The sequence below is a fragment of the Scyliorhinus canicula genome, chromosome 4, assembly GCF_902713615.1.
Source record: "Scyliorhinus canicula chromosome 4, sScyCan1.1, whole genome shotgun sequence".
Taxonomy (NCBI): Eukaryota; Metazoa; Chordata; class Chondrichthyes; order Carcharhiniformes; family Scyliorhinidae; genus Scyliorhinus; species Scyliorhinus canicula.
Window position 1 is genome coordinate 75,923,051 of NC_052149.1, and position 8,243 is coordinate 75,931,293.

An 8,243-nucleotide genomic window follows, 5' to 3' on the forward strand; every position below is an offset into this window, starting at 1 on the left:
GGGTTAGGGTAAATGGGTGGCTGGGGTTTGGTGAGGGGGGAGGAATTTGGGAACCTGGATGTGGTTTATTTGGTTGTTTGGGTATGGTGTCGGAGGACTGTGGTCGTTTCTGACTGCGGCTGCGACATTTCTTTGTCTGGCTGCATTGGGGGAATCTGGCAGCCATTCTGGTTTTTTAAAAACATTTCACATTTATTTCAAAACCTCCAAATCAGAACAACTTTTCATGAAAACATTAGTTTAAGTTGTATTTGTTTACTTTTCTTAGCAGCATAGATTGAACCAATGCCACGTTAAAACCCAAAAACTCACACTAAAACACGATACTGAAGCTGAAATAGTAAAGGAACATATGCTGACTGTAGCCTAAGTTTACTAAGGGTATTATGTAATTATAAAGGCAGCAATCAAGTGTTCACAAGTATATCTTCCATCTGAAGACCAGGTAAGTTGAGGATGAAGTCTGGCAGCAGTCTAAGCTTTAGATACCCAGCCCACTGACTATACAAAAAATGGTCTTATTCTCCCATCTCACAGTGCAGCTTCCATCACCAAGATTATCCCAGGAACTAGCTGTGTGCTGACCAGCTCCATTCTTCTGCATTAATTTTCACAGAGGTTACAATATACTTGAAGGGTTTTCCCAGCTTAGTGAGCTGACTCAGACACAGTTCCACCACACTTGTCGTCCACTGATTAACTCTGCTAGGCTGATGTGCATTTCCACCAATTGCAGCCTCAATTGATTCTTTAATAATGCCACTAATTTCATCAACAATAAAAGCAGTCTCCTCTCTGCTCTGATATTGGCCCATTTTTCTAGCGGCCATTCTGGGTGAGCCTGGTGTCGACCCTTCTCAGAGGGTTGCTGGACTGTCTCACAAAGTGGGAATGGCTGACTCTGGTAAGAGAGGCGGTGGACATCCCCCTGCTCGGCTGGTTACATGGAATGTAAGGAGGTGAAGAGGCCCGGTAAAGAGATCCAGGGTATCTACGCGCCTTAAGACTTTGAAAGCTGATGTGGTGCTGTTGCAGGAGACCCATTTGCGGGTTAGAGATCAGATAAGGTTACAGAAGGTCTGGGTGGGACAGGTATTTCACTTGCGGTTTGTTAGCAGGTGCACCGGTGGTACTGGTCAATGTGTATGCCCCAAATTGAAATGACGCAGCATTTATTAATAAGTTGTTGTCTTTGATCCCGGATTTGGATTCGCACCAGTTAATCATGGGAGGGGACTTTAATTGAATAAGTTGAGGCCGAAGGCATTGAGGACTTCTGGAATGGCGCAGGCACTGTTGACCTGTATGGAGCAGATGGGGGAAGCTGACCCGTGGAGATTTCTACATCCAGGGGAGAAGGATTTTCCGTTCTTCTCTGAGGTCCACCAGCTCTATTCCAGGATTTATTTTTTTGTGGTAGGTCGATCCTTGCTGCCGTGGGTGGTGGAGTCAGGATTATGCTTCGCATTATGTGGATGTGATGGTTGGGTTGGGCCCCGCTCAGCACCCATGTGGAGGTTTGGTGCTTCACTGTTGGCTGATAAGAACTTTTGCGAGAGGGTCTCCTCTGCCATTGAGGATTATTTGAGATTTAATAGGAATGAGGATATTTCCCTTTTCAAGTTTTAGGAGGCGTTAAAGGTGGTGGTTAGATGGGAGATTATTTGTGTCAAGGAGCACAAGGAGAAGAGTGAAAGGGGAGAGAGGCAGAGGTTGGCAGATACCATCTTGGAGGTGGACTGTCAATACTCAATCAATGAGACACTGGAATTGCCACTAGGAAGAAGTTACAGATGGAGTTTAAGCTGCTTTAAACGGATAGGGACGTGCACTTGTTGCGGTGGTTGATTCCAGCTTTTCACAAGCATGGGGAAAAGGCTTATGAAAAGTCACTTACTGGCTCATCAGTTGAGGTGACAAGCGGCCTCTTGGGAAATTGTGTAAGTCAGGGATGTGGTCTCTGCCCCGGCCAAGGTTAATGAGGCGTTTTATTGGAACCTTTATGAAGCGGAGCCCCCGAGGATGTGTCCTCAGTGTTTGAGGTTTTGGATGGTTTGGACATTCTAGTGGTGGAACAGGCGAAAAGGGAAGAATTGGAGACTCCTCTGACTGTGGAGGGGGTAAAGGAGGGTATGTGTTTGATGCTGTCGGGGAAGATGCCAGGACCGGACTGGTTTCCAACTGAATTTTATAAAAGGTTTGCCAGGTTACTGGCCCCAGTGCTGCTTGGGATGTCTGACGTCTCTTGGTAGACGTTGCCAGCCTTGTTGGCGCAGGTGGCGACCTCCTTGATATTAAAGAAGGATAAGGACCTGAGAGAGTGTGGGTTATTTCATTATTGAATGCGGATGCAAAGCTGTTGGCGAAGGTCTTGGCTAGGCGCTTGGAACCCTGCCTCCCAGGAATCATATCAGAGGAACGGACGGGGTTTGTTAAGGGCAGACAGTTGTCAGCCAATGTTCGGAGATTGCTTAATATTGTTTTGCCCCACTCTCCAGCCCCTGAAATGAAGGTGATTATTGAATGCAGAGAAGGTGTTTGAGAGGGTGGAGTGGGTTATTTGTTTGCGGTTTTGTGGAGGTTTCGCTTTGGGCCTAGATTGATATCTTGGATCCTGCTTTTGTACAGGGACCCTCCCATGAGCATCCACACAAATGCTTTAAATTTAAAATAATTCCAACTGAGGAGAGGCACGAGGCGGGCTGTCCACTGTCCCGCTATTGTTTGCCTTGGTAATTGAGCCTCTGGCTGTAGTACTGAGATCATCCATGAAGTGGAGGGGGTAGAGAGAGTGTCAGGGAGCGTAGGGTGTCCTTATATGCGGGCGACCTGTTACTGTATGTGACGGACCCTCTCTCCAGTGCAGAGGAGATAATGAAACTGCTCGAGAGGTTTGGATCCTTTTCAGGGTACAGATTGAACCTGGGTAAAAGAGAATACTTTCTGCTGAATCTCCCAGGGAGAGGAGCTGTTCTGGGGAAGTTGGCTTTTCATTTGGCCAGATCCAGTTTTCTTTATCTGGGAGTTCGGGTGGCCCACAACTGGGCATTGGTACAGAAGTTAAATCCCGGGGACCTGGTTAAAGCATTGAAGAAGGACCTAACGAGATGGGATAACGAGAAGGGAGTATTCAGTCGGTCAAAATGAATATCCCCCCAAGGTGAGGTGGATTGGCCATGATAAATTGCCCTTAGTGTCCAAAATTGCCCTTCGTGTTGGGTGGGGTTACTGGGTTATGGGATAGGGTGGAGGTGTTGACCTTGGGTAGGGTGCTCTTTCCGGGAGCCGGTGCAGACTTGATGGGCCGAATGGCCTCCTTCTGCACTGTAAATTCTATAAGATTTCTATTTTTGTTTCGATGCCTTCCAGTTTGTGCTTCAAAATCTTTCTTTGTGGAAGTAAATAAGATGATCTCATCTTTTATTTGGGCGGGCAGGACACCATGGGTCCAATGGGAGCTTTTACAAAGGAATAGACAGTCAGAGGGCCTAGTGTTGCCCACCTGTTATTCTACTATTGGGCGGCAAACATTGAAAAGATGCAGGGATGGTATAGAGAGGGACAGAGTCAATGTGGGGGTGTATGGAGAGGAATGCTGTAAAGGCGCCAGTCTGAGATCATTGGTCGCAGTTCTCCTTCTGTTTTCTCCAATGAAATAGGCTGCCAATCCAGTGGTGGCGGCTACCTTGAAAATAAGGCGACAGTTTAGACGGCACTTTAAACTGGGTGCTATGTCGATGATGGAAACCATTGGTTTGTGCCGGCAATTTTGGATTCATCCTTCAGAGTTTGGGGGGGAGGAGGGATTACAGCAGTTTGGTGACTTATTTGTTGGTGGTAAGTTCGCTAGTTTTGAGGAATGGCTGGAGAAGTACAAGCTCCCAAGAGGTAACCAGCTTTGGTACCACCAGGTGCGAGACGTTGGGGAGGTTGCTTCCTTCCCTTTGCCGCACCCCCCGCCGACCCCCTCGCCCTCGTTGATGGACAGAGTTCTCTTGGTAGTTGAAGTAGGGGAGGGGAGGGTGTCAGAGATCTATGGTCAGCTGGTGTCGACAGAGTAGGTTCTGTTAGATGAGATTAAAAGCAAATGGGAGGAGGAATTGGGCCTGGAGTTTGAGGGAGGGGTATGGAGTGAGGCTCTGTACAGAGTCAACTCTACCTCCTCGTGCGCTAAGCTCACCCTGATTCAATTATAAGTGTCGGGCATCATTGACTAGGGACCGAATAAGTGTTTTTTTCTCAGATAGGTGCAAGTGGTGCTCTAGAAGCCTGGGACATCTACCACACATGCTTTGGTCTTGCACTAAGCTCATGAGCTTGTGGGTTGCCTTCTTCAGCACCATGTTGAGAATTCCTGGGGTTGATTGGGGAATTCCATTTTCTCCAGAGGTAGTTCTTTAATGTCACCACCGCTCTGTGTAGCCACTGCTGTGAAGGCTGCTGGGGGCCCTTTAAAGCCTGCACATTCAATTAGGCAGCCCGCCGTTTCTAATTGGACTGCAGTAACTGGAAGCTTCTGGAAAGTTCAGGCCTGCTACTCCCGTGTCTGGGTTTCTGTCCTGGAAATCATCCTGCCATTCATGCAAAAACATTCACGTTTCCACTCTCTACACATGAAGTTGAATGAAGCACCAATTCTAAAATTTAGAATAAAATATAGTTGTGCTGTGACATTGTCGCTCCTCGCGAGAAAGCCTGCATCATTAAATAAATGACAGTCGGGCAACACAGTGGCACAGTGGTTAGCACATCTGCCTCACAGATCCAGGGACCCGGGTTCGATTCCGCCCTCGGGTGACTGTGTGGAGTTTGCACTTTCTCCCTGTGTCTGCTTGGCTTTCCTCCGGGTTCGTCGGTTTCCTCCCACAGTCCAAAGATGGGCAGGTTAGGTGGATTGGCCATGCTAAATTTCCCCTTAGTGTCAAAAAGGTTTGGTGGGGTTCAGTGTTACGGGGACAGGTTGGAGGCCTAGGCTTAAATAGTGTGCTCTTTCCATGGCCGGTGCAGACTCAATGGGCCGAATGGCCTCCTTCTGAACGGTAAATTCTATGATTCTATGATCAGTGGCCAATTTTACCATGAATCAGTGATACAATATCACTACAGCACACTCTGACAATAAAATAGATACAATAAAGGAAGAAACTTGAAAGAGGCAATTGAAGCTTTCAATTAAAGTGTAGTGTCATGAAATATGAATAGCTCAAAGAACAATTAAGAATGAACTACAAGGCTTTACAAGCACTGAAGCCAAATCATAAGTGTTATTTCAATGTGTACGACACTAAAGTCGTCATTTCTCTTCCTGACACTGATTAACGTGGCGCTCATGGCCAGTATGTTGTGCTTTTTTTTAATAGGATTACAGCCAACATTCAAAACTGAGTTTAAATCTCTGATGATTCAGTTGGCAAAAAGAGAATGTGCAACTGAGCCAAAAGGACCAGGAAGGTTAAGGTTCAGTCCCTGGCCTGTGTTGAGCGGGATAGGATGGCAATGTGGAACACACAAGTTGCATCATTTCCCTGGGCGAGGAAGAAGACCATAGCAAACAAAATTGTCTCTGCTTTGAGTCACATCAGCTCACAAACCATTGAGCTCAAGCCGTAGTTAGAGACACAGTAATACATAAGGGAGGGACGATCAGGAACACGGCTCCAAATTTAAAAATATCACTTGGAGGCTGATAATCTTTGGATTGCAAACCAAGCAATCTGGTCATTGGTAAAAGGATAAGCAATTAAACGTGTGGCTCAAAGGCTGATGTGGTAACAAAGGATTCCATTCCATGGGATATTCCACCAATACTGGAAGGAAAGAGTAGTACCGTTGAACAGGGCTACACCTCACAGACATACGAAGAACAGTAGAAAATATTCAAAGAAGCATTTAGTATGATACAAAAATGCATTTCCCTAAAAGCCAAATTTGATTTGGTAGTAGGCAAAAAAAGAATAATCGACAGAGTACATTGACATATGGTACATCGACAAACAGTGATTGGTTACAGTGTGGAACAAGGGGCCAAACAAGGTAAATACATGAGCAAGAGCAGCATAGGGCGTCATGAATAATGTTCTTACAGGGAACAGATCAGTCCGAGGGAGAGTCGTTGAGGAGTCTAGCGGCTGTGGGGAAGAAGCTGTTCCTATGCCCAGATGTGCGGGTCTTCAGACTTCTGTACCTTCTGCCTGATGGAAGGGTCTGGAAGAAGGCAATGCCGGGGGGGGGGGGGGGGTCTCTGACAATGCTGTCTGCATTCCTGAGGCAGCGGGAGGTGTATACAGAATCAATGTGGGGGTGGCAAGCTTGTGTGATGCGCTGGGCTGAGTCTTGCGATCTTGGACCGAGCAGTTGCCATACCAAGCTGTGATGCAGCCGGATAGGATGCTCTCTATCACACATCTGTAGAAGTTTGAGAGAGTCAAGGCCAAATTTCTTTAGCTTCTTTAGGAAGTAGAGACGTTGTTGGGCTTTCTTGACTGTTGCATCAATGTGAGTCGACCAGGACAGACTGTTGGCGATGGTGACCCTGTGGTGAATTATAAATACTAATAATGCACACTGTATTGTACAACATGTGTTGAGCCTGTACCTTGTACTAGATCAGGTGTAGTTGCGCGGCTCTACCCATAGGGGGAGATGAGGAGCTTGTACTGGGCTCCACCCTTGGCTCCGCCCATGGCTCCTCCCCCTAACCGGAAGTATAACGGTTGCTGTTGTGAGCCTGCCTGCCAGTTCGTCTAGAGTTCATCTCGTCACAGGCAGGCTCTGTTGTAAGACGATTAAAACCACTGTTCGCTTCTAACCACATGTCGCGTGAATTGATGGTCTCATCAGACCCCCAGGAACTTAAAGCTATCGACCATCTCCATTTTGAAGCCATTGATGCAGACGAGGGTGTGTGTGGTGCTACGCTTCCTGAAGTCGGTGATCGGCTCCTGCTCGTAGAGCCCCAGTGCATCCACCAGTGCCGTGGTGGCTAGGATGGTGGCAACCATTCCTGGTTGGATTCCGAAATCCATTGGCTGCAGGGGTGAAAGGCAAACACGTTAGCATGGTGCATACCACCATGCCCAACCAGGTACAATGGGCTACATGGTGGCCCTGGCCTGCACAGCAGCCCCTGCATGTTCCCCTCTCCCTCTCCTCCCCCATCCCCACACCCTTGGCGCCATCGGTGCCCAGCACCGCGGGGGCCTCTGGCCTGAGCACCCAACCCTGCCGGCAGGGGTACCAGTGGCTGGTGCTACCCATGCCAGCGGTACGCTCTGCGGCCCCCATCCAGCGCCCTTGTGTAGGGGCTACCGTGGGCAATTCCCTTTGGTTGATTGCGTGATGCCTCGCCGGCGGGTGGCGTCTTGTTGTGGGAGGGGGATTGATTGGTGGGGTGAATGTGGGGTGGGGGAGGCGTTGAAGGTGAAGGGGTGGGAGTTGCGTCTACACACCTGGAGTCACTCTGCAAAACCATGAGCCACGGTGGGCAGTCAATGGGGTGCACAGCAAGAAGGCTGCTTTGCAGGCCCCAGAAATGGCAATCTGTGCCTGGACACCATCCCGGTCCCAGGGGTCACCCAATGCCATTGTCCATCCCCTGGTCACCCCGATCACAACCACTACACCCCCCTCCTCAGCCCTGGCAGAAGCCCCCCCCCCCCAGCCAGCCATGCCAGAGGCAGAACCGGCAACCCATAGTTGCGCCTCTGGGAACATGTCCTACCTCCTCTTTTCCTCAACAGCTATGGCGCCTGTTTCCCAATTTGTAAAACCACAAGTGAAACTTATCATCGGTAATTCCTCGTGGTGGAGGCCGAGCATTGCAGGAGGCCCAGAGAATATCGGGTTGGGCCCGTTAATGATATGCCAACAGCGTTTATTGTACGTGCAGCATAGAACGCATTAATGCCCTGTCGAGGTACTGGAGCATGGCATTCCGTCGCGTGTCCACGCTGGCCATCATTTTCAGCTCAGGCACGATTCTCCACCCAATCCCATTTCGCGGTTCCAGCATGATTGAACGGAGAATCCCATATCACCCCTCACAGGTTCCGCACCAGAAATGGAGGATAAGCTTGAGAATCTGTTATCATGTCCAGAACCTTGTCGTAGAAATGATCTGTCAACGTGTTACTGGTTCCACGTATCAGTGCCATTCTCTGTCCTTGAGCCACAGCTGTGCAGGCCCTCCCACACGGTTCAATCTCACCGGAACCAAATTCTGGCATCCACATATTCCACTGGCG

At 48.8% G+C, this 8,243-nt stretch overlaps 1 pseudogene; it reads right to left on the minus strand.

The window, feature by feature from the left end:
- Positions 1-481: 481 nt before the first annotated feature.
- On the minus strand, positions 482-815 carry LOC119964143 (annotated as a pseudogene).
- Between the last annotated feature and the right edge of the window lie 7,428 nt (positions 816-8,243).